This window comes from Chelonoidis abingdonii, chromosome 11 (assembly GCF_003597395.2).
Source record: "Chelonoidis abingdonii isolate Lonesome George chromosome 11, CheloAbing_2.0, whole genome shotgun sequence".
NCBI classification, from domain to species: Eukaryota; Metazoa; Chordata; order Testudines; family Testudinidae; genus Chelonoidis; species Chelonoidis abingdonii.
Genome location: NC_133779.1, coordinates 52,986,949 through 53,011,444, shown reverse-complemented (window position 1 = coordinate 53,011,444; position 24,496 = coordinate 52,986,949). Strand labels below are relative to the sequence as shown.

The 24,496-nt window shown below is 48.9% G+C and overlaps 1 protein-coding gene across 2 annotated transcripts in view; it reads right to left on the bottom strand.

Annotated features, from left to right (window-relative positions):
• Positions 1-19,324, bottom strand: part of LOC116834316 (junctional adhesion molecule A-like) — a 72,910-nt gene extending 53,586 nt beyond the window's left edge. For both annotated transcript variants that reach the window (XM_075071133.1, XM_075071134.1), the window contains exon 1: positions 19,131-19,324. The gene's annotated coding sequence lies outside the window, so the exon portion shown is untranslated. The remainder of the gene's footprint in view (positions 1-19,130) is intronic.
• Positions 19,325-24,496: the final 5,172 nt, after the last annotated feature.

The following is a 24,496-nucleotide window of genomic DNA, read 5'->3' as shown; positions in this document are numbered from 1 at the left end:
AAGTTCAGGTTTCATGGCCAATTCTGTCTCTACCAGGTCTTCCATAAAGGGTTACAACTTGCACAGCTTGATGTGCTGGATTTTCCTGAGGTGGATACTTGTCCTTTAGAAACTGGGCCAGACACCAAAATCATTTCACCATAAATCACCAAAGGGCATTTACAGTTGATACAGATGTGGGGTATGCGTGTGGTGTTCCAAAGTGGATTCCATGAACATGTTACGAAGTACCAGCTGGTTTTAGAAGTTGCCAGGTAACAGCTACACCCAGTGAGAGCTTGTTCTAATATATGGAGATATACCTATCCGACAGAACTGGAAGGGACTCCAAAAGGTCATTGAGTCCAGCCCTCTGTCTTCACTAGCAAGATCAAGGATTGAACTCACAACCCTGGGTTTAGCAGGCCAGCGCTCAAACCACTGAGCTCTCTCTCTGATAATGTCACGCTTGGGCCTTTAGACCTCATGTGGGGGATGGAGTTCCCATGCAACTAGAATTAGTGCTTTGTTCAAGTGCTTGCAATAGAACCTAGCTGAAAGGCCATTGTTATAGTCACTTGCAGGCTTTTAATTGCTTTTGTTCTGAACACATCAAAGTGAAAGGTTCCATATTACCTGTCAATTGCCTAGCCCCCAGCTCCCACCCCCACCATGTTTATCCCACATTTCTTCCCAGCTACCACCCCAAAAATCCACTAGTTTACCACATGTAAGTGGAGATGAGATTTTTCCCCTTCTATTTTTGGTCTCCAGTGTGTTGCCTCCTTTCCCACACCCTTAGGTTCTGTCCCCATTCCTCTTCTCCCTCCCTGTGCCCCTGGAGGCATGGGTACATCTCCAAATGCAGGGGGATGAGCATTCGGAAGAATGTGTTGGGCAAATCTGCAAGCTACTTCCCCCTCCTCCCCCAGCTGCAGGTGAGTCAACTTCAATCAGGAAGCCATGTGCCATTATGCAAGTGACTGAAGTGTTGAAAGAGACTCCACAAACAGAGAAGGTTCCTTATAGAGCCTGCAGTCTCCCACTAGTACCAGGTTTTCCATCAGAACACAGCATGGATGACCACTGCAAGAAACATCTACTTTTTTGAGTAAAACCTCTTCTGTCCCGTTTTTCCCCTTTGTTCTCTTGTATCACAACCTCCCCCTCCACACACACACTCCCACTGCCTATTGTTCTGCCATGAATTCAGCGGAGTGCATCCACAGTACCGAGGCTAGCATCGAATGTCAGAGTGGTGCACTCTGGTAGCTATCCCACAGTTCCTACAGTCTCTACCACCCATTGGAATTGTGGGTTAAGTTCCCAGTGCATGATGGGGCAAAAACATTCTCACAGGCATTTCTGGGTGTGTGCTGTCACTTGCTCCTCCCTCCGTAAAAGCTACGGCAGACACTATACTACCAGATGGTGTAGCACAGTGCACCGCCTGTCTCCTGGTACTATGAATCCACCTCGCATGTTCTCTTGTCTTTCTATTTACTCTTTCATCTACCCATTTCCTGCCATTTTTCAGCCATCGTGAACAGAACTGCACAGCTTCTGCCACTTCTTCTATGTTATCTGTCCTGGACTCCCATGGAAGCTACAGAAGGCAACAAGTCCGTCGTTTTTCAGCCATCGTGAACAGAGCCATATAGCTTCCACCGCAAATTCTGCTCACGTTTCTGCCGCAAACTCTGCTCTCCCACTCTTGCGGCTCTAACGAGCTTCCTGATTCCATGAAAGCTACAGAAGACAACCATTTACCACTTTTATCAGCCATCTTGAACTGAACAGCTTATTTTGTGCCCTTTTTCCAGGATTACCCAGGCAGGCGCTATAGCATGGCAAGCATGGAGCCCACTCGGATCTCCGCTGCAGTTTTGACCATTGTAAAAACCTTGTGCATTATCCAGCACTATGTGCAGTACCTGCAAAACTGGGCGAGGAAGCGATGACAATGCAATTACTATAATGAGGACATGGACAGACATTCCTAGAGGCATGGCCTGTGGCAATTGGGAGATCATGGTGGCACTGGGCCTGGTTCATGCCACGGAACACCGATCCTGGGCCCAGGGAACAAGCACAGACTGGTGGGACCACATAGTGTTGCAGGTCTGGGATGATTCCCAGTGGCTGCAAAACTTTCATATGTTTAGGGCCACATTCATGGAACTTTGTGACTTGCTGTCCCCTGCCCTGAAGCACAAAGACACCAAAATGAGAGCAGCCCTCACCGTTGAGAAGTGAGTGGCCATTGCATTGTGGAAGCTTGCAACACCGGACAGCTACCGGTCAGTCCAGAATCAGTTTGGAGTGGGCAAATCTACTGTGGGGGCTGCAGTGCTGCAAGTAGCCAACACAATCATTGACCAGCTGCTATCAAGAGTAGTGACTTTGGGAAATGTGCAGACCACTGTGGACGGCTTTAATATGCTGGGGTTCCTTAACTGCGGTGAGGCGACAGACAGAAAGCATATCCCAATCTTAGCCCTGGCATACCAGGGCGGCCAGTACGTAAACCACAAGGGATACTTTTCCATGGTGCTGCAAGCAGTGGTGGATCACAAGGGATGTTTCACCAACATGGGATGGTCGGGAAAGATGCATGACGCTCACATCTTCAGGAACTCTGGTCTGTTTGCACAGCTGCAGGAAGGGACTTACTTCCCAGACCAGAACATTACTGTTTGATAACTACAGACATTTCAACATCCCCTTGGGGACCCAGCCTACCCCTTAATGCCATGGCTCATGAAGCCATAAACATGCACCCTAGAGCAGTCCAACTATAGGCTGAGCAAGTGCAGAATGGTGGTAGAATGTGCTTTTGGACATTTGAAAGCGCGCTGGTGCAGTTTACTGACTCTGTTAGTTACAATATTCCAGTTGTAACTGCTGCTTGTTGTGTGCTTCACAATCTCTGAGAGTAAGGGGGGAGGGCGGGGGGGAACGTTTGAAGCAACTTGCCTGGCAGCCAATTTCACACAGCCAGACAACAGGGCAATTAGAAGAGCACAGGAGGGCATGCTGCGTATCAGAGAAGCTTTGAAAGCCAGTTTCATGACTGGCCCAGGTATGGTGTGACAGTCGTGTTTGTTTCTCTTGAAGTTACCTACCCCCTATCTATATCTATATATGAAAGGAAATAAAGTCTAAATTGTTTTAAAACTGTTCTTTATTTGTTGAACAACACATTGAGAGAAATCAGAAGGCAGACTGGGGGAGGAGGGAAGGACAAGTCAAGAAACCAAATCAAAAGTTTGCAAATGCCAGCTTTCTGTAGCTTGGGTGAGCCTCTGGGGTTGAGTGTGCGGGTCACCGTAGCCTCCCCCCTCGTGTTCTTGGGAGTCTGGGTGAGGAGGCTATGCAATTTGGGGAGGAGGGAGGGTGGTTATACAGGGGTTGCAGCAGCAGTCTGTGGTCTTGCAGCCTTTCCCGCATTAGATCCACCATACAGTGGAGCATGTCAGTTTGCTCCCCCATGAGCTTGACCATAGCGTCCTGCCTGCTCTCATGGCATGCCTGCCTCCTCCGTTTGTGTTCCTGTAATGCTTTGCAGGACTCTGCAACTGTTTGCCCCCACACATTCAGCTGTGCCCTATCAGCGAGGGAGGACTGCATGAGCTCAGCAAACATGTCTTCCTGAGTGTGTTTTTTCCGCCTTCTAACCTGGACCAGCCTCTGGGACGGAGTAAATAGGGGCTGCATTGAAACATTTGCACCTGCAGGAGGAGAAAAAGAGCGAGGGTAGTATTTTAAAATACTTTTCAGAGAACAAAGGGGACACTTTGGTATGAGTAAGCCATCACACACAGCCCAGCAACAGAATTCAGCTTGCAGACAGCCTAGGGGCACACGGGGTTCTGCTTCTTCTACATTCATTTCAATGTTTTCAAACTGCTAGGACCCCTTTCCCATAGGAAGCAATGCTTGGTGGGTTTGCCATAAAAGATGGCCTGCGGGCTCTCTGAAATGATCACTTCACCCAACATTCCCCCTCCCCCCTGGCTCCAATGCAGCTCCGAGCAAGGATGAGCCCTTTATACGCGAACAGCCCAGGACAGCTAGGTTTCCCTCCCAACAGGCTCCGATCAGGCTTTCACTCACCAGAAGTACCTTCTCCAGGGTCATGGTCCAGAAGCTGCACTGGGAGTGGGAGGAGGCTATTGGCTCTAGTGTTAAGTATAGTTCCTGGCTCAGGGGGAAAATGGATTCCCCACTTGCTGCCTGTGTACTGTTGTCGTCCTCCTCTTCGTCTTCCAATGACTTCCTCCTCTCCATGAAACTCCCCCCTTACAGATGTCCACGGACAGTGGTTGGGTAGTCGTGGCGCCAACCCCCATAATTCCATAGAGCTCACGGTAGAAGCGGGATGTATGGGGCTGTGACTCAAAGCGCCCGTTTGCCTGCCTGGCTTTTTAGTATGCTTGCCTGAGCTCCTTGATTTTTGTACAACACTGCTCTGTGTTCCTGGAGTAGCATCTTTCCATCATGGCCCCAGAGACTTCAGTGTACATATTTGCGTTCCTTTTTCGGAAAGTAGTTCTGCCATAACAGACTTGTCTCCCCAACATGCGATGAGATCCAGTACCTCCCATTTGCGCAATCCTGGAACTCGTCTCCGAATCCGGGACTGCACGATCTCTTGTGATGGTGGACTGTGCTGACAGTCACCTGTGCTGACGGTGACCAAACAGAAAATGAAATTCAGAAGTTCCTGGGGCTTTTCCTGCCCACCCGGCTAGTGCATCGGAGTTGAGAGTCGTCCAGAGTGATCACAAGCGAGCATTCTGGGATAGCTCCCGGAGGCCAATAACGTTGAATTGCATCCACAATACCTTTAACCAGGAATTGCGATCTTGATTTAAGTGCTACTCCACTTGCCGAGGTGGAATACAGAAATCGATTTAAAGACCCCTTTAAAATTGAAAGATCCGGTTTGGTCATGTGGATGGAATCTTTTTTTTCTTCTTTCAAATTAACTCGGCTAATTCCAAAACAGACTAGTGTAGACTAGGCCTAACTGGTGAGGGTTTTGTTTAAGATCATAGCCAGGTGTGCACACTAATGGTTTCAAATTGTGTTTTATCTGAATCTCCCTTCTAGGCATTTGGACATTGAGCCTGCTGATGGGAGCCACAAACACTGCTTTCCCCATCTAATTGAAAAGAAGTTTGTTTGCCTTTCTTAAAGTCATTTAATTTTAAAAAGATCCCTCAAAATAAAGTCTCTTGTAATCTGGCCACCTGTTTGCTATCTTCTCCTCTTGTGCAATATATTCAGTATATCACTGTAAATAAAACCCTTATTCCTTAAAGCTACATCTCCTGGCAGTTTGAGTAGGGGAATCTAATTCTCACACAGTCAATCCCAGACAAACTCCTGGGAGGTTAATATCCCAGTGTTACAGATTAAGGAAATGGGGGAACAGGGTCAGCTCAAGGAGCCTGTCAGAGCCAGAACTGGAATTCAGGGGCCCAAGGCTCCTGTGCTCACATAGTCTGCTAGTGAGTGTGTCACAGGTCCCATCTGTGCCCAATCCTCAGTCATCTGTTACAGCAGCCTTGTGTCTTTAGCTCTGCAGGCCCCTAGTCCAATCCCTGAACACAGCAGTCAACATCCACATCATTAATTCATGGACCTGATAACAGATCATGGCAGCCACACTCTGTCTATCGCTTATCCAGGTGGCTGGAGGTGGGTTACTACCTGGCTAACATTGGCTGTTCTTTGTCCAACACACAAAATAACAAACTCAGCAGAAGATACCTTCATTACTGAAGGTGGTGGGTGAAAGGTGCCAAAGTGAGAGTGCCCACTTGGAATGATTAACCCTTTCAAAGACAGCCTTCAGTTTTCAATCAATCAGAGCCTAGGACTTTCATGACTAAGGGAATTTAGTAACCCAAAAAATACCTAATAACCTAGGCTCCCTTGATCAGTAACCAGAGGAAATTTAAAAACCCTCCTCCCCTTCTGCAGGAAATCCCCCACCCCCCAGGATCTTTATGAGTAGCATCACTGCATTGGGGGAAGGGTCACTAATCAAACAACACTAATCCATTCCCACTCCTACCTTCTGCCAAGAACCAGGATTTCAAGATACAGCCAAGCTACCTCTGCCCACTAGTCCTCAGTTTCGCTCTGCCTGGCAGCAGCTGCTCTGCTTGCCCTGGGGCCCTGTCGACATTGGTAAAAAAAAAAAAAAAATCCCCAGATTGCTTCTCATTGCTAACACTGAACAAATCCACTCAGAACATGTCTAACGAACATGGTATTAAAAGCCTCAGCAACCTGTCTACATTAAAACTCCCAGTGCTACCACCAGCAGTGGAAAATGTTTCAAAATGTTTTCAGCTAGCGTAGACAGGGCCCATCCATCTGCTCTAGCTCAGGGATTCTCAACTTCACTGCACCACAGCCCCTTCCTAACAACAAAAACACAGCCCCCATGCAAGGCTGAAACTGTAGCCTGAGCGCCACTGCCCCCACAAGGGCTTCATTCCTGGGAAGCAGGGCTGTAGCCTGAGCCTCACTGCCCAGGGCTGAAGCCCTTGGGTTCTGGCTTCAGCCCAGGTGGCAGGGCTCAGCTTTCAGTATCTAACATGGGCCCTGGTGACCCTATTAAAACTGGGTTGTCAAATGCAGGGTCATAACAGCTCTACTTCATTCTCCAGAGTCTGATGAAGAAACATGTTGAAGGTCTCAGAGGGACAATTTAAAGTTGGCCTAGTGAGCTAAGGGGCAGCTACATATTAACTCGAGATGCTGGGATAAGCAGCTTACTAAATGTCACTGCTCCCTGCAGCTCTTTGCAGGCAGGGAAGGGACAACTAGACCAGTGGTTTTCAAGCTTGGGCACTGGTGACCCTCCCACCCCATATGAATTAAAAACACATATTTAGAACCATTATAAATGCTGGGGCAAAGTGGGGCTTGGGGTGAATGCTGACAGCTTGTGATCCCCCATGTAATTACCTAGCAACCCCTTGAGCGGTCCTAACCCCCAGTTTGAGAACCCCTGAACGAGAGTTTTTTGCCTTGTGTTCTGCATAAGGACAGTGTGTTGAATGTGGCCGTGCAGAGCCCTCAGTCTGTAAAAACAGCAGTAACTCTAGGAAAGAAAAGCTGGGCAAGGTGCTGCTGATGCAGATTTAAAAGCCAGGAAGTTCTGTTTTTAAATAGTGCTTAATTTCTGTGTTGAAAACATTAAGGTACCCTGAACAGCTCTTTCTCCATGCTCACCCTGTCCACATGAAATAGATGTCTGGTATGTATTAGCAAAAAGACATTTTAAAATCCCATATCACTCCTGCTTCAGCTATGAGTCTTCAGCTCAGCTCCAGACTAAGGGCTTGCCTGTATGAGATAGCCGTACTGGTTTATAGACAGATGTAATTAAACCAGTGCAAAACCTCATGTAGACACACTTATTCTGATTTAAGAATTGCTTTGACTCAGTTTAGCTGAAGTTAGGAAGGAATCACCTTTAGCTAAATTGCTATAAGCCACTCAAAATAAGAGCATCCACACTGGGGTTTGCACTGGTTCAATCAAGAGTTCAGTAGTCCCACCAGGGTTAAGTAGAAGGGTATTGAGTTAACTCCTGCCAAGCATGGCTGGGATGTTACCGTGCACATGGGATTGAATAGCCACCAGCTTTTCAATACCTTTCCAGAAATGCAATCACCAGCTAGTCATCAACACCCGTCACATGGCTGTGAGCATGTAACTTCTCTGTTCAAATCTCTACATCAGCTTCTTGTTCATTTCCAAGATGATCATTACACTCCATGACCTTACTGTGGAACCTACTGGGACTCAGCAAAAGTTCTGAGGAAGGAGCATGATCTGTCAGTTTCTGGGACTGTTCTTCTCAGAACAGAAGAGAGGCAGATCTCTTTCCAAACACATGGCCCATGGCAACTCGCCAGAGCATGGCATCCTTCAGGGCACAAGTGAAGAGGCATTTATTTAGTTTGGCATTTGGGCCACTCTTTCATTCCTAGGAAGGAAGCTGCCAATATACTTGATAGGTTGGCTTAATTTATGCTTTTGTAAATAGTACCTAGTTGCTACACCAACAGGGGTTTTGTAAGTCATTAATACCTACCAGTTGTATATAAATATAACAGAGGCTGGGAGCAGTATGGAAGTATCGGCTCACTGAAGTGTTTTCTAGTAGCCAGTGAAGAGCTCTACCACTAGCTGCACCCTAAACAGTAAGTAGCATGATGCTGAAAATAAAATAAAAGCAGAACATGAATGTGAACAGAGCTGAGTGATTCAGTGCCACTCAAATCTTGAATTGTCCTGGGAGCTACCAGGTCTCTTGCTGGGTGACTCATCAAGGACCTCTCAACTATTCAAGCAGACTCAAGTTGCTCCCCTGGAGCTTAAGGAAGCTCTCTTGTTCTCCTCTCCCATGTAGCTGAACAGCGTTGCATAACTAGTGAGATGCATTGAGAAGCTTTTTCCTCCCTTTTTAGAGTCATGCCCTGGAACCATGTACCAGACCCAGGCCAGATCAACACAAACTGTGGGGGCAGGGACATGAATAGGTGTGATTTGTGACCAACAGAGGTGGGACAGCAAAAGCAGCTATACTGGTAAAAGTGTCCTTTACTGGTACAGCTTATTTCACTCTGAGAGGCTGGAAGCAGCTATGCCAGCAAAAGCACAGTTGTGTCACTATAAGCTGTATGAACACAAGGTGCACTTTGCCAGCGGAGTACACCAACATAGCTACACTGGCAAAGCCTTCTATGCGTAGACCTGGCCAAATCAGAGCAGATGATAGCCTGGAACACGTAAGAGAGGCTAACAGAACGGGTCCCTCCCTATTTGTCAATGTGTCCATTTTAGAAAAATGCTCTCACCTACTATGGGAAGGGCCAGTCCAGTCATGTTTGCAGAAGCTACTCGTTAGAATTAGGTTTCTAACCCTCACAGCTGCAAACTAAACTTTCCACAAGGGCCCTGACACTGTGCTGCCTTCCTCCTACAGCTAACAGAGCCTGGAATAAGAGGAGCTCAGATCCTCTCCCAACCATAGCGATTTCAGAGTTACTGCTCCACTCTTCAAAACTGATATGTCAGGCACTTCCAAGAAGTTTAGAGCCTCCTTTAACACCACCCCCCACAAACCCATCCACTCACAGGGCAAGCACCAGCAGCGAGCAAGACATCTTATCTGGCTATGGCTGGCTGACTCGTCAGAGGTTGCTTCTACCCCATCTCTCCCCTCACAGCAGTGCCATGTTTGCTGAATCTGTCACAACCCACAGTGTGTTTCACTTGCAAGACAGTTCCTGTGGTTTCTATTCATGAGAGAAGGAATTGAGGCACACACCCCCAAGTTACATGCCATGGGCTCTGGCAGCCAGCCATGTGATGCAATTAGTACCTCAGCTTCTATTTAATGGTGCTAGCCCTTGAGAAGAGCCAGAAAATATGACCCAAGCATAAGCAACGCTTTAACTTCTGCTTGCATTTGCCAACAGCCTTCAGCAGAAGCAGCAGCTATTAGAGCTGGGGAGTAAGTCATTGGTCCCACACTCACCACTAGTGCACCCCAGGCACCCACTGCTCTGGGGGAAGCCACCCTGCTACTGTCTATGCTGGCATGGGTCACTCATACGGAGAAATCCTAAGCAAGGGTGGGGTACAGCCACAGCATAGGGTCAGAGCATGGGGGGAGGAGAGTGGCCAGAGCTCAAGCCAAGCAGGGCCAGAGAGTGCCTGACACTGCTGGATTCTAATGAGATGCCAATGATCATTACAATATCCAGACCCAGCTGGAAAGTAGCACGAGGTGATACCTCCTCTAGACAGCAATAGGCAGAGCTCAGAATAGCTCAGGAGTTGCAAAGCAGCTTGAATGGTTTCTGAATTTGTTTGGCAGACAAGAGAGAGAGTCATTTGGGAATCTGAGTAAACACATCAGGCTGTTTTTTGCTCTGCTGGGGCAAGAAGCCCTTCACACAGGAGGCCTCTCCATTGTAACTTACATTTTCAAACTGCAGAGTGCTCAGAGAAGAGCCACAGATGAGGGGTCTGGAAGGACCAGCTTACAGGATTGAGTGCTAAGCCAATTTATTTTACGGAAGATGAGGTAGGTGATAATGCAAAGTTCTGTCCTCAGGAGGAAAATATTGATAAGAGGAGACAAATACAGCCAGAGCTTCCTGGACAGTGCAACAAATATCACAGCATCCTGCTGATGTTGGTAGTGACCATTTGGTTGGTGCCGGACAGGTGGGGAAATATCTGCCCCATTGTCATAGCTTCAACAGATTCTCTCCCCCCCATCCCATAAACACAAGCGTGTGTGTGTATAACTTACCACTGGCTGCAAAACCATCTTCAGAAAATTTATGTTCTGATAGACCAGCTGAGACCCTTGTTTGCTGAACTGATGCCATTCGAAACATCAGAACAGCATAAGCATAGATAGGGCACTGGTGCTTTTAAACGGTTAGTTGTCTCTCTCTCCTCAGTACAGGTCTAGTTCAGGGGTTTTCAACCTTTTTCCTTGTGAGCCATGCCCCCTCCCACCACCACCCCTTCCCAACATGCTATAAAAACTCCACAGCTCACTTGTACTACAACTGTTTCTCTCCATATAAAAGTCAGGGCCAGCACTAAGGGATAGGAAGCAGGGCAACTGCCCAGAACCCCACACCACAAGGGGCATTGAGAAGTTAAGTTTCTCTGGCTTTGGCTTCAGCCACAGATGCTGGAGCTCAGGACCCCAGGCTGCAGTCCTGCATGGCAGGGGCTTCAGCTCTCAGCCCTGGGGCCTAGTGAGTCTAATGCCAGCCTTGCTTGGCAGATCCCCTGGAACCTGCTCACAGCACTGGGTTTGCAATAGTGCCAGTGGTGCCATGGAGCCAGGCCCATGCTCAGAAGGGTCCTGGCCTACTCAGCTTGCACTGCGCCTCAAGACCACACGAGCCTGCTGGCTCCCCCCCACCCACCACTTGCTCCTCGCTCCCCTCAGCACCAACAGCTAGCTCCTCTCTGCCCCCTGACCAGACCCCAGTGCACCTCCAGCTCCAGGCAGTCTCTGCTTCTCACCACCTGTGGGGCCCTGCCTGTCTCCCCGGAGCTGAGCCGCCTGGGACTGGTGCAGAAGGCTGGCCAGTTTTGGCCAGTTCGGAGGGAGGAAGAGGACAGTGTGAGAGGCTTGGTTGGGCCCCTCCAAGCAAGTAGGTCCCGAGGGAGCCTGGCTGCACTGCTGGCTCATACAGTTTCTTCCCACCAGGGCTTGTGAGTGTGGCCAGGAGGCAGGACATGAGGGAGTGGGTCAGGCTAGGCTGTCAGGGACAGAGGTGTGGGTGTGTTGGGCTCCAGGGAGTGGGGGTTCTGTGTGGGTGGCTGGGCCAGTTGCAGGTTGGAGTGCGCTGGGCCAGAGGATGTTCTGTGCAGACATTCTGTGCATTGTGGCAGAACGTCTTTGGGGGGCACTGGCAAAGGGAGTTATGGGGTGTTGGGTGCGGGAGTGTGTGCACAGTGTGGCCTGCCCCCAACAGGATGGTAGCATGCTGGAAGCACAGGCCAGCCAGGCACTGTGCCTCTGGTAATCCTGGTCTTGTAAAGTAGTGCCCTCACATTTGGCTAGGGGTAGCAGAGCCACCCCACCATGGCACACCCCATGTGCCCGGGGGTGGCCTGCCCTTGCTCTGGGGACTGACCCTCCCGGGCCCCTGCCCTTCCCAAGTGCCCCCATTGGGGGGGGGGGCGGGCACAAAGGTTAATCTGGCCCTACCCCCAGGTAGATTTCGCAAAGAAGGCTAGTGTGGACAAGCGTTTGGCAGGGAGTTGAAGAGTGTGTGGTCTTATTTGGGTGACCAGATTGTCAGCTCAAAGCCCTTGAACACCTGTCCCCCAAACATATTATCATGCATTCACCAGCCTACAAACTGAGCCTCCTGGACTGGGCATTGGCCACAGGACTAGAGTGAACAATAGTCTAATCACTAATGGCATCTTCTAGTTCCTAGCTTTGAAAGGGGTTCCTTTCAACAAGCTAATTGTGAAGATCTCCTTACAAAAGGAACATTGCTCCTCTGCCATGCTGGTCCCAAATTGCTTGACATCTCTATGCTGTTCCAGCATCCAGTGTGGAATACTGGATCCAAAATTAACATCTCAACAGTTCAACGTTACTAAGAACATTCAGCTGAAATGAACCTACTGACGGAACTCAAGGAGGCTCAGGTCATCTTGAAAGATGAAATTTAAGAGCTATCAGCACTGCAACAGGGGACTCAATTTGCTTTGCCATGTCAGCATACCTCACTCCCCTTACACTGAAAAAGGAAAATCCCACAGGAATAGCCCCTGGGACTGATCACCTCTTTTCCAACACCAACCTGTGTCTGCACCACCCCTTGAGCCGCCTTCAGCAGCAGGTTAAAATCCATTCATAGATCGTTACCAGCTTGGTTGTGCCAGGGTGTAAGTGAGATAACTGAGTTTCCAGTTTCCAAAGACTAACTGGGATTTAGGATTGCCTCTCAGACACATCGGCAGTGTGGTGCTCATTTCTCCAATCTGAGCTACAAAGGTTTAATGTATGATGAACTCAGATTCACTATAAAAAGATTTTTTTCACTAATACACACCTGGGAACACCAACGTCTCACAGAGCAAAAGCAGATCTAAGTAGTTCTATCTGAGCTCCTCACAACCACCAATGGATTTTAACCTCACACTGCTATGAAGGCACATAAGTATTTGCCTCAGTTCACCATCTGTAAAATGAGGATCATGGTAGATTAACTGATTTGCCAAGATCACACCAGAAGCCTGTGGCAGAGTAAATTTATGAAAGAGGCATTCTCCCGCTGGGGATTTTAAAGACACAGGGAGCAAAAGGCAAGATCTCGGTTCTAACAGGAGCCCATCAAGGCTTGTTTAGTCTACTAGACCACTAATTTCTCCAGAGGTTCTTGCATCCTTTTGAAACTCCTGCCCTCTGTCTTCACTATTGAGACAACCCCTTTTGATAGCTCTACCACTAACGGTCAAGCATATTGCCCTTATTAGTAATGTTTTAAAGGGATTAAAACTGTAAATACATTTTAAAGTAATTTTTTCCTGTTTTCCTATAAGTGCTTTTTAACCCACTTAAAGAAACATCTTAATTTGAAGACAACTTTATATTAGTATTGATTCTTTGTGGGGACAGACTGGAGCCTTCTGCAGTCCCCATTTGTTATAAGCATCGCTATCAGGAATTAGGGCCCCCTTGTCCTAGGCAAGGTACAAACAAATCTGTTAGTCTTTAAGGTGCCACTGGACTCGATGTTTAACAAATCTGACAGTCCCTTACACAGAACACACTCAGTCAAAGGGCTTGGCTACACTGGAGAGTTGCAGTGCTGTAACCCCTTCACCAGCGCTGCAACTCACTCTGTGTACACACTTACAAAGCCCAGCCAGCGCTGCAACTCCTTGGCTGCAGCGCTAGCCGTACACCTGGTCTGATTGGGGTGTAGCGATTCCAGCGCTTGTGATGCAGCGCTGCTCATCAGGTGTGGACACCAACAGCTCTGTTATTGGCCTCCAGGGTATTAAGAGGTATCCCAGAATTCCTGTCCACAACAAACCAGAAGAATGGCTGAATGACCAGCTCTAAAAAACAAAACACAGCTGCTCTTTGCTCCAGCCAGCAAGCGAGCCAAGGCAGGGGAATTGCTTTGGAATGTTCACAGCTGTTTGTTTGAGGGGAGAGGGGAGTCCCTGTTGAGCAGCTGCTTATGTGGTCTGAAGGCTATTCAGGAGTGCATAATTTGCATTTAGTGAATAAGAGAGGGGTGGGGGAAGGGTCAAAACTTTTAAAATGATTGAAGGTTGGTGCTGTGTATATTCCAGTCCTTAGAACTTGCAAGGCAGGGAGCTAGACAGCTGCTAGTTTTGCTTGAAGAGAGAAACAGCACAGCGGGGCGGGAGGGCAGGAGCCCGTGGAGAAGCTGGCTTATCTGGTCTGAGCCTTTTTGCAAATTTAAGAGTGATATGAGAGAGGGGTGGGAAGCTGGGCCAGAAATTTGGCACAGGCAGGGACTGTCACAGTGTTTCGGCTCCAAAATCCACTCTGTCTCCCCCACGCTTCCTGTCACACTCCACCCCATCCCCCTCTTTCAAAGCACATTTAGCAGCCACTTGAATGCAGGGATAGCTGCCCACAATGCACCACTCCCAACACCGCTGCAAATGTGGTCACACTGCAGCAGTGGTAGCTGTCAGTGTGGCCACACAGCAGCGCTGTTCCTACACAGCTGTACGACCACAGCTGTAACTCCCAGCGCTGCACATTTCCAAGTGTAGCTAAGCCCTAAGACAAAAGATTTGACTTGGGAACAGACAGGAGGGAGGAAGAAGGGATGTTAGGTTAGTTGTAAGAGTGATCTTCATATTCACGAGTGATCACTAGTCTAGCCATTGTCACATGGTAGTGATAAATAGGTTTCACAAAGATGGACTAAGGATGGATTTAAAAAGACATAAGGCAGTGACTGCAAATTTTGATGAGGATTTCTCCTCACAAGTAAAGGGCAAACATGAGAGAAAGCTTGATGGGAAAAGCAGACACACAGGTTTAACAACCCATTATCACTAGCATGTAATTAATGCAGAGGAGGAACCAGTGCTCATACATCATAAGAATGTCATTAAACCAGCATCACATGCAAAATAGACAGCAAACCCCCATGATTTAATCAAAATGGATGGTTAAAAGGAACTGGGTGGTTTTGGAACCCAGAAGTGGTCAAATTTGTCTGACTTCATCAAGAATACCACCTGGAAGTAAAAACTAAAGGGGGAGGGTCAAAAGCCCAACCCTGATTGCAGGAGCTACACATGCATTCAAAGTCAAATTTACATACATGTAACATGCATTACATAAGACTGAAAAGCAAGATTTTTTTTAATGGAAAGAGAGGCTACCTTAAAAAGGATGCTGGCGGGTTAGCTTTGACCCAAAATTAAACAGGCACAAATGACTGGTTTGTTTTTCTTTAAAAAGTAAGTTTCAAAAACTAAAAGTCACTAATGTCCATTGATTCTTAGAAAGTCAATGAAAATGGGCAGAGTTTATGTTTAAGTGACCCGCAACAGGGGAAAATATATGCACAAAAAAGGCCTAAATTGATTTGTGTTTTAATAATGGGTTTTGTATTTTGCTTGTTTTTTTAGTGAGAGATTAGAGCTTTTGCTGAACACTCACTAGAGAATTAACCGGATTTTGACATCAACCAGAGCTATTGAAAGGAAACGGCTGTTTTCCATTACTTCCATCTAGTTCATTAACTTGGTGATGTCTCATCCCTCTCCTCTGGAATGGAGGTCAATTTCCTCCATTCTTCACTTATCCACCCTTGACTTTTTCACCCACTCCCATCTGAAGGTCCTCCCAGCCCATTTCTGCCCCAACGCTCACCCCCAACATCTGCTTCCTCCATTCCTGTTCTTGCATTGTGGCATGTTCCTGGAAAAACCCGCTATGACAGGCTAACTGCATGCACTACAAATTCATTCTCTCCTGTTCTATCATCTTCCTACATGAACCACTCTACTACTCCATCTTAAATGAATCCCATGCCTCCAATCCCAGCTGCCTTTTCACCACTTTTGGGTATGTCTACACTGCAAACTAGAGGTGTATTCTTAACTCCGGTTAGCTAATTTAGGATAGAATAGCAGTGAAAACACAGCTACACAGCATGTGTTAGCATCTGGAGTTAAAGTCTATAGGGCAAGATGAACTCACACTGCTAATCCAAGACAAGACAGGTTACTGGGCCTTCATTATTATTTAAACCCAAATATATGCACTTTCTTCCCCAGCAGTGTAGCCCTACCCTTTGACTTACTTCTTAAACCTTCCTCTCCTCCAGTATCTCTGCTTCTCTCTTGACATAGGATCTTATCAATTTCTTCCCAGGAAAAAAAAAACCTGACATGACCTGCCCTCTCCCATCTGCTTGCCTTTTCTTTACCTACCCCTCCACCTCACAACTCTCTCCTCCTTCTCCCTGATCACAGACAGAAGTTTCTTATCTTCTTTCCTTCTCCAGCCCCTCCACTTCCCTCACTGACTCCATCCCACATGCCCCACACCCACTCATCCCCTCCTTTTACTCTTCTCCCGCTGTTTCCTCTCAATACAAACCTGCCTTAGTGAGTCTCTCCCATCTTAAAAATGCCCACCCTTCTCCCTCAATGACCATACCATCTCCTCTTCCCCTTTTCTCTCTAATCTCATCGAATACATGATCTACAATCCCTGGCTGGAATTCTCTCTGTCAATTCCATCTTAGACCAGGAGCAGCACTTCGGGGGAGACCAAAATTTGCCTTAGCCCTCTCCCCCACCCCAGCAGCTGCCATTCCTCTGGTCACCCAGCTCTGAAGGTAGAACAGAGGCTGCTGGCCAGGCATCCAGCTCCCGCAGCACTGGAAAATTAAGGCCAAGCACAGGGTCTGAGAGCAGTCCCCAGCCTGTGTCCCTGCTAGCTGGGACATGATGCCTAGAGTAGATGAAGGGCTGGAGCTCTCCACAGAAGCCTGAACTGACCTACTCTGCCCCCCACGATCACTGCTCCTAAGGGCTCTGCTGGCCCTGGAGCCAGGTCCCCAAACCCAGGCAGCTCCTCAAACCCAGGCAGCTCCTGCAAGCCGCAAGCAGCCAGTGGCCCACACTGCCCAGCTCCAGTTCAGACCTGGCTGGAGGCTGGGCCTCACAGCGAGGGAGAGTTACAGCTCCCCAATTTTCTGTCTGTCCCACCTCTAATAGCTTGAGAGCTTTTCAAATTAGTTAACACTACTTAAAACAAATCCTGATAGATTTGAGTGAATAGCTCTTTCTAGAAGATTCAGACACCCTTTTGGGTTGAGAAGACTCCAGTTCTCTCATCCCCCAGCAAGCACAGGGACCACAAGACTTGATATTCCTAATTGTAAAGTTACAGAAAGCAAATGAAACTTTACAGCATTCAGGCTGGTCTTATATATCGTAAGAGCAGCACAAAAGGAACAACAGCTTTAAATAAACAAAGCTTTCCCAGCACTATTTGCAATCCAAACATATGAAGTGCATGAAAACACTGGAACAATGACAGAAGGGCTACCCAAAAAATAAACAATGAAAATTAGTTAAGCGCAAGAGGTGAATAACCTCAATAGTGAAAACCGAACTGGATTTCTAGAGTGCTTCCATTTTCCTGAGTTTGAGGTGTTCTTGTTAATACAAGAAACGAGATTTGTTTAGCAGCATCTACGATGTGTGACTTAACTGGGGCCAAGGCTACACTGGCGCTTTACACCTCTGCAACTTGGTAACTCAGGAAAATGGAAGACCACAAGTGTCGATAAAGCTCTCCTGCTCAGCCCTCAATGAAACATTGTTCCTTCATGTTTAACACTTTGTGTAACCTAATGAGTTAATAGTTGTAAAATGTAATGTCAGTAATTAGTTTTCTGATTGTTAACAGCCAGTTAGTTCCCTGCTGTAATACACTGGAGCTAAATTGAAGCAAGTTTCAAGGCCACTCTTAGATACAGCATACATGTCTCTGCAGCAGAAAGGGGAGAGGGAGGGGGGAAGACAAAAAGATTGAGTGAGAAAAGATACTGCAGCTGGATGGGAAAGGAGGGGGGAGTGAACGATCCAGGCTAGTCAGCAAGGAAGTTTTTGTAGTAAACAACTGGATATAAAGGAAGAAACTGTTGTTTAGGTGTGCAAGATTTGAGATTGCATTCTCCCTCACACCTTATTTGAAGCTGCAAATAAATTGTTTTGCTCTCCCCAGTGGTGTGTTATGGCGCGCGTGCACACCAGGTGAGGGAGGGGACCCCCCCCCCCGCTGTTGCCCCCTCGCGTGCGGCGCAACACCCCGAGCGCCCCAGATGCAGCACTGTAATTAGCTTCAGTGGAATCAAAGCCCACGGCTGGCTCACGCTCGCTGCCAGCCTTGCTCAGCAACCGCACAGAGATTGTGGGTACGTAGCACGCGCTGCGCTGGCCGCTGCGACCACATCGCCTTCATAAGCTGCCAAGTGTACCATACCCAGAGTTCCCACTCTCTGCACAGCATGTCTGCACAGGCCCCTCTGCATGCCTCTGATAAGGGATCAACCAGCCTTACAAACGGTGTTTAACTCACAAGGAAAAATTCTTCCCATGTCAGACCAGGCAAAACGAACATGAAGCATCCTAAAATCACTCCTGCCACCCTCCCCGGCCTATTCACTCCCAGAAGGCCCTGCGAGGCCTTTCATGAGGTTCAAAGCTCAAACGCACCAAATGGAACACTCCTCAAACCCCCAAAGCCACAACCGGCCCACACAGGTGGGGACTCAGCTGAGACGAAAAGGGGCTGCACAACAACCAACCATCTTAGTAAGTGAGCGGACGGCGGAGAACAGCGGCAGCCCCGCACCGAGGGGTACTGGGTGGTCCCAACACACCTAGAGAGACACACAACAGACAGCAGCCCCACCTAACCACCACCGCCAGGGATCGCGCCAGCACGACGCCGAGCGGGTGATGGGAAATGAAGCTCCTGAAACTATTGCGCTCACGCCCACCCGCACCTGCCAACCTCCCTACTGTACCGCTCCCCCCGCGCGGCCTGCCTCGCCCCTTCCATGCCTCTCCCCGCCAGTATCATTGTACCTGGCCTCCCCTGAGTAGCGCCGGAAATCCCTCTCCATGCCTTCCCCTCTCCCCGCCGGCGGCACTGCCTCCACCCCTCTCCACCCTCCACCTCGCCCCACTGCCGCCCTCCCTCTACCCCCCCGCCCGCCTGCGCCGCCGCCGCGGCAATGCCCACTGCCGTGCCTTCCCCACCCCCCCTTTTCCCCCTACGCTCCTCCTCCCCGCCCCCGCGCCGGCGCACTCCCCTCATCCCTCTAAACAAAAAAAATCTCCGCCGCGCCGCCGTCGACCTCTCACCTTCTCCATGTCCCTCGTCCCCCACGCGGCTCAATGAGTCCCCTCCTCCTCCTCTCTCCCCTGCCCGCCTCCTGCCCCACCCTTCCTGTCCCTCCCCCCCTCGGTCTTCCCGCCCAGCCCCCTCCTACCCTTGACCTCGCCTCGCCCCCTCCTGCCCCCCGCCCCGGCGCGGCACTCACAGGAGCTGACGCTGAGGAGCAGTAAGTGGATCCGGCCCCACGCCCCGGGCCCAGCCATCGCCGCGCACCCAGCTGCCCCTGAGCTCCGAGAGGCGACACCCGCCGCCGTCTGACTGAGCCCCCACCCGGCCCCTCTCACCGCCCGCAGGTGAGGCCCCGCCCTTTCGCCAGGTGAGGCCTCGCCCTCTGTGCCCCCATTGGCTCCCGGCCCACGCCCTCCGCCCCGTGCACCCCGCCCCCAAGTGCTGATTGGATTCCGGTGTGGCGTCGACAGCCGACACTCTAGCCGACTGTGTGCCCTGACTGGCTAGCACACCTACAGCTCCGCCCTGATTGGCTACCGGTGGGGGCCCTTAACCTCGCCCCCCGTGAACTTAGTCCCCGCCCCAAGGCCCTCCCCTCCCCCCGCCAGGACTCTCAGGTTGCCATGGCGACGGAGGCCACGCTGCTGACTGTCTCAGAGAAGCAGGGCGGGCTGCAGGCCCCAGCGTTCCGAGCTGGTGCTTGGCGCGGTTGTCTGCAAGGGGCGGCAGGCCCTGTGCTCCTGCCCCCCAGCAGCGCGCCGAATTGCCACCGCGGGGGCAGTCCGGGTGCCCTAGGGCGGGACACGCGTTTCCGCGGCAGGGGCAATTCGGCAGCAGCTTCTCTGTTTACCTGTCCGTGGGGGCTTCAGCTAAACACAGAAGCTGCTGCCGAATTGCCCCCGCTGCAGAAACGCGCGCGGGGCCCTAGGGCACACGGACTGCCCCCGCTGCGGCAATTCGGCGCGCTGCTGGGGGCTGCCCTGCAAAGAACGCGACCCCCGCTCGGGGCTGATGGAGGCGGGGCTGCACCCAGGGAAGGAGCCCCCCCGCCCCAATCAGAGAGGCTGCTGGGAGAAACCTCCCCCCTTCCGCCTCCCAGGCGGCTCCCCCCACCCAATGCCTGCTACCCCATCAGCCGCCTCCCACAGCCCCAGCTCACCCCCTCCCTGTCACCTCCCTGTGGCCAAGGTCCCTCCCCAACGACCCAGTCCTGCACCCAGGCTGAGCCCCAAACCACACCTCCCTGAGCCAGACCCACGCAGTCAATCTCCCTGCTTCAACCCAAGCCAGCTTTCGCCCCAACTCCTGTGAGCTGGCCCAGCCCCCTCCCCACCCCATGGTTCCCCCTTCTAGGATGACCAGATAGAAGTGTGAAAAATCAGGATGGGGGTGGGAGTAATAGGTACCTCTATAAGAAAAAGCCCCCAGAATCAGGACTGTCCCTATAAAATCACCCTACCCCCTTTCCAAGCCCAGCCCCACTCCCTGCCCCTTGTGGCCCAGCGCCCTGCCCTGCCGCCTGGTCTTAGTGTGACAGGGCGGCCTGAGGCTGGATGCTGGGGAGAGGCTCCTCCCCCTCAGGCTCTGGCCCTGTCTCCATTCGGGGCCCCATGAGTGGGTCTGAGCCAGGCAGCACAAACTGAAGTCCCAGGTGGCAGCAACAGTTTCACCAGGAGAGCAGGAGAAACAGCATTTCCCTCTCCCCAGGGGAATTATGACATTTGGGAAATGTTATCTGCAGAACGGAAAGTCTGAACAAATTCCATTCGGGAACCTCAAAACGTTTTGATCCTTCTGAACTATCATCATGTAATGTAACATATGAAATATATCATATGCACAGATGCTATACAGACCATTGCAATCAGGTCACAGATTTATGGGCAGATTTTATAGGTGTGGGGGAATAAATTGGCAGGTTAAGAACATAAGAACGACCATATTGGGTCAGACCAAAGGTCCATCAGCCCAGTATCCTGTCTCTGATAGTGGCCAATGCCAGGTGCCCCAAAGGCAATGAATAGACAGGTTATCATCAAGTGATCCATGCCCTGTCACCCAGTGCCATCTTCTGGCAAACAGAGGCTAGGGACACCATTCCTGCCCATCCTGGCTAATAGCCATTGATGGATCTATCCTCCATGAATCTATCAAGCTCCCTGTTGAACCCTGTTATAGTATTGGCTTTCACAACACCCTCTGACAAGGAGTTCCACAGGTTGACAGGGCGTTGTGTGAAAAATACTTTCTTGTGTTTGTTTGCCACCTATTAATTTCATTTGGTGGCCCTTTCTTGTTGTATTATGAGGAGTAAATAACACTTCCTTATTTACTTTCTCTACACCACTCATGATTTTCTATACCGCTTATCATATCCCCCCTTAGTCGCTTCTTTTCCAAGCTGAAAAGTCTCATTCTTACTAATCTCTTCTCATTCAGAAGACATTCTATACCCCTAATCATTTTTGTGGCCCTTTTCTGAACCTTTTCCAATTCCAATATATCTTTTTTGAGATGGGGCAACCATATCTGCACTCAGTATTCAACCTGTGGGCGTACCATGGATTTATATAGAGGCAATATGATATTTCCTGTCTTATTATCTCTTTCTTGATTGATTCCCAACATTCTGTTTGCTTTTTTGGCTGCCGCTGCATGAGTGGATAATTTCAGAGAACTATCCACAATGACTCCAAGATCTCTTTCTTGAGTGGTAACAGCTAATTTAGACTCCACCATTGTATATGTATAGTTAGGATTATGTTTTCCAATGCGCATTACTTTACATTTATCAACATTAAATGTCATCTGCCATTTTGTTGCCCAGTCACCCAGTTTTGTGAGATCCTTTTGTAGCTCTTCGCAGTCTGCCTGGGACTTAACTACTTTGTATAGTTTTGTGTCATCTGCAAATTTTGCCACCTCACTGTTTCCCCCTTTTTCCAGATCGTTTATGAATATGTTAAATAGGACTGGGCCCACTGGCTTCCATTAGCCAGCTCCAGTCAGCCTGATTCAGAGAAAGGTGGAGGGAGTCGGTGGTTGCAAAAAATCAGACACTGTTTTTCTTCCCTGTTACTCTGTATGTCCCTACAAGGGTGTAGTGATTGCTACAATATTACTTGTGGCGAGGGAGACCGTGGAGCTCACCTCCCAGGTACTGTGGACATTGTTATCACGGGTGGTTGACGGCCACTTGTTTTCAGTATTTATTTTATTTACTTTTTCCTGGGAATTGATCAGTGTTTATTACCACAACAACAGGTGAAACTCAGTGCAAAAGCTTCTAATAATTTTTATGGCTAAATATTGGAGTTTATTTTGGTGGTCTGAAAGACAGGGGAGAAAAGTATTCAGTAGATTAATGCTTTGAATGCCATTAATCAATGTCCTTTGCTGCAGAACTGAAGCACAAGGCCACCTCTGAGTTTAAGAAAATAATATCTCTCTACCCCAAATAAAAGGTATTATTTGAATAGAGTTTACTGTTGTAGACTTAGAACTATTAGCCTGTAAATATTTACAGTAAAAGCTTTTTTATCCGGCATGTTGGGGATATTGGAGGGTGCCGGTAAGTGAAAAATTCCTGTTAACTAAGAGGGAGTTTGGGTGCAGAAAGGGAGTGCAGGGCTGGGGGTTGGGGCACGGGAGATGTGGGACGCAGACTCTGGGAGGGAGTTTGGGTGCAGGGGGGCGGAGCTGGGGGTTGTGGTGCAGGAGGGGGTGCAGGATGCGGGCTCTGGGAGGGAGTTTGGGTGCCGGAGGTGGATAGGGAGATGGGAGGGGTTTTGGGGTGCTGGATCTGGGTAGCAATCACCTTGGGTGGCTCCCTGCAAGCAGTGACCTGTCCTTGCTGTTCCTAGGCGGACACGCGGCAAGCAGGTCTGCATGCTGCCTCAGCCTCAGCTTGAGCACTGGCTCCGCAGCTCCCATTGGCTGCAGTTCCCAGCCAATGGGAGTTGCAGGGGCAGTGCATGCAGGCGGAGGCAGCACACAGAGCCGCCTAGCCATGTCTCTGCCTAGGAGCAACAGGGACAGGTGGCCGCTTCCAGGGAGCCATGCGCAGTGAAGTAGGGAGCCTGCTGGTTCTGCATCAACTAGAGCATAAACCAGACTTTCTAGGAAAATTAGAAATGCCATTTTATAGAGCTTTCCAGTTGGTAAAGGGCCAGATAACACCGTTTTTACTGTACATTTAATAATTGGGCCACACAATTTGCAGCACATACACTAAACTTCATCCTTTTCTCCTGTCTTTGTTCTTTTTAAACTTTCAAATACTTCCTTGTGTTCTGAAACATATTCTCATACAGATTTTCATTTTCTTCCCATTTTAGTGTGTCAAATCTTAAGCTGTTAGCAGATAACGGTTTAGAAATGTGTACGTGGTGGCCATGAGATTCATCAGTACATTCAGATGTGCACACACTTCAGAGATTGTGTGCATTCCTAGTTGTTTATTGTGTATCTTCTAGACCAGTGGTTCTCAAACTTTTGTACTGGTGCCACCTTTCACATAGCGAGCCGCTGAGTGTGACTCCCCCATATACATTAAAAATACTTTTTTATATATTTAACACCATTATAAATGCTGGAGGCAAAGTGGGGTTTGGGGTGGAGGCTGGGAGCTTACAACCCTCCCCCCATGTAATAATCTTGTGAGCCCTTGAGGGGTCCCAACCCCCAGTTTGAGAACCCGTTTTAGACTAATACATAGCCTTACTTCAAGAGGCAGCTTTGCATATACATGAAGACCAATATACTATTGTCATGCATGTATCTCATGCAGTATATTGTATTTTCCTAATAAAAAGTTATTTTTTTATATATTTGAATGATACAAAAGTAGGGTGAAAATCAGAAAAAAAATAAATGCTTTTTGTAAAACCCGGGAAACTTTCAGTAAAAATCAGTTTCAGCTGAAAACAAAGGGGATTATGGATGTACAGCAAATTGATCCTTGAGGGCATGCTGACCTCTGATGGTCACTGCTAGACAGACAAGTTAAAAAAATTCTGAATACTTTCCCCTTCGATAGAGACTTGTATTCATGGATCTCTGATCTTCACAACTCTCCTATGGGGTAGATAATTATTACTATCACCCCCATTTTATAGGAGACACAGACAAATTAGTTAATTTACCTAAGATCACTCAAAGTTTGTGGCAAAACCACACATTATCATTAGCACCTGAAGTTTCCAGCCAAGATCAGGGCTGTGAGGGGTTCTCTTGTCAGCATAGTGAATCCACCTCCCCAAGAGGCAGGAAAAAATTCTTCTGTCAACCTAGCACTGTCTACATGGACACTTAGGATGGCTTAACAATGCCGCTCAGGGGTGTGGATTTTTCACACTCCATATCGCCATAATTTTCTAGTGTAGACAAAGCCAGAGCCTCCACTCTGCCCCACAAATGAAAAATGTTAAAGCCACGATCTGGTGTTTAAAGCTTTAGTTTAGTCTACACTTATAACTTATACTAACATACTCTTTAGCAACCTAGCTCTGTCCACAAAACCCCTAGTGTAACCACAGCTGTGTGACAGAAGAGTCGTGCTTC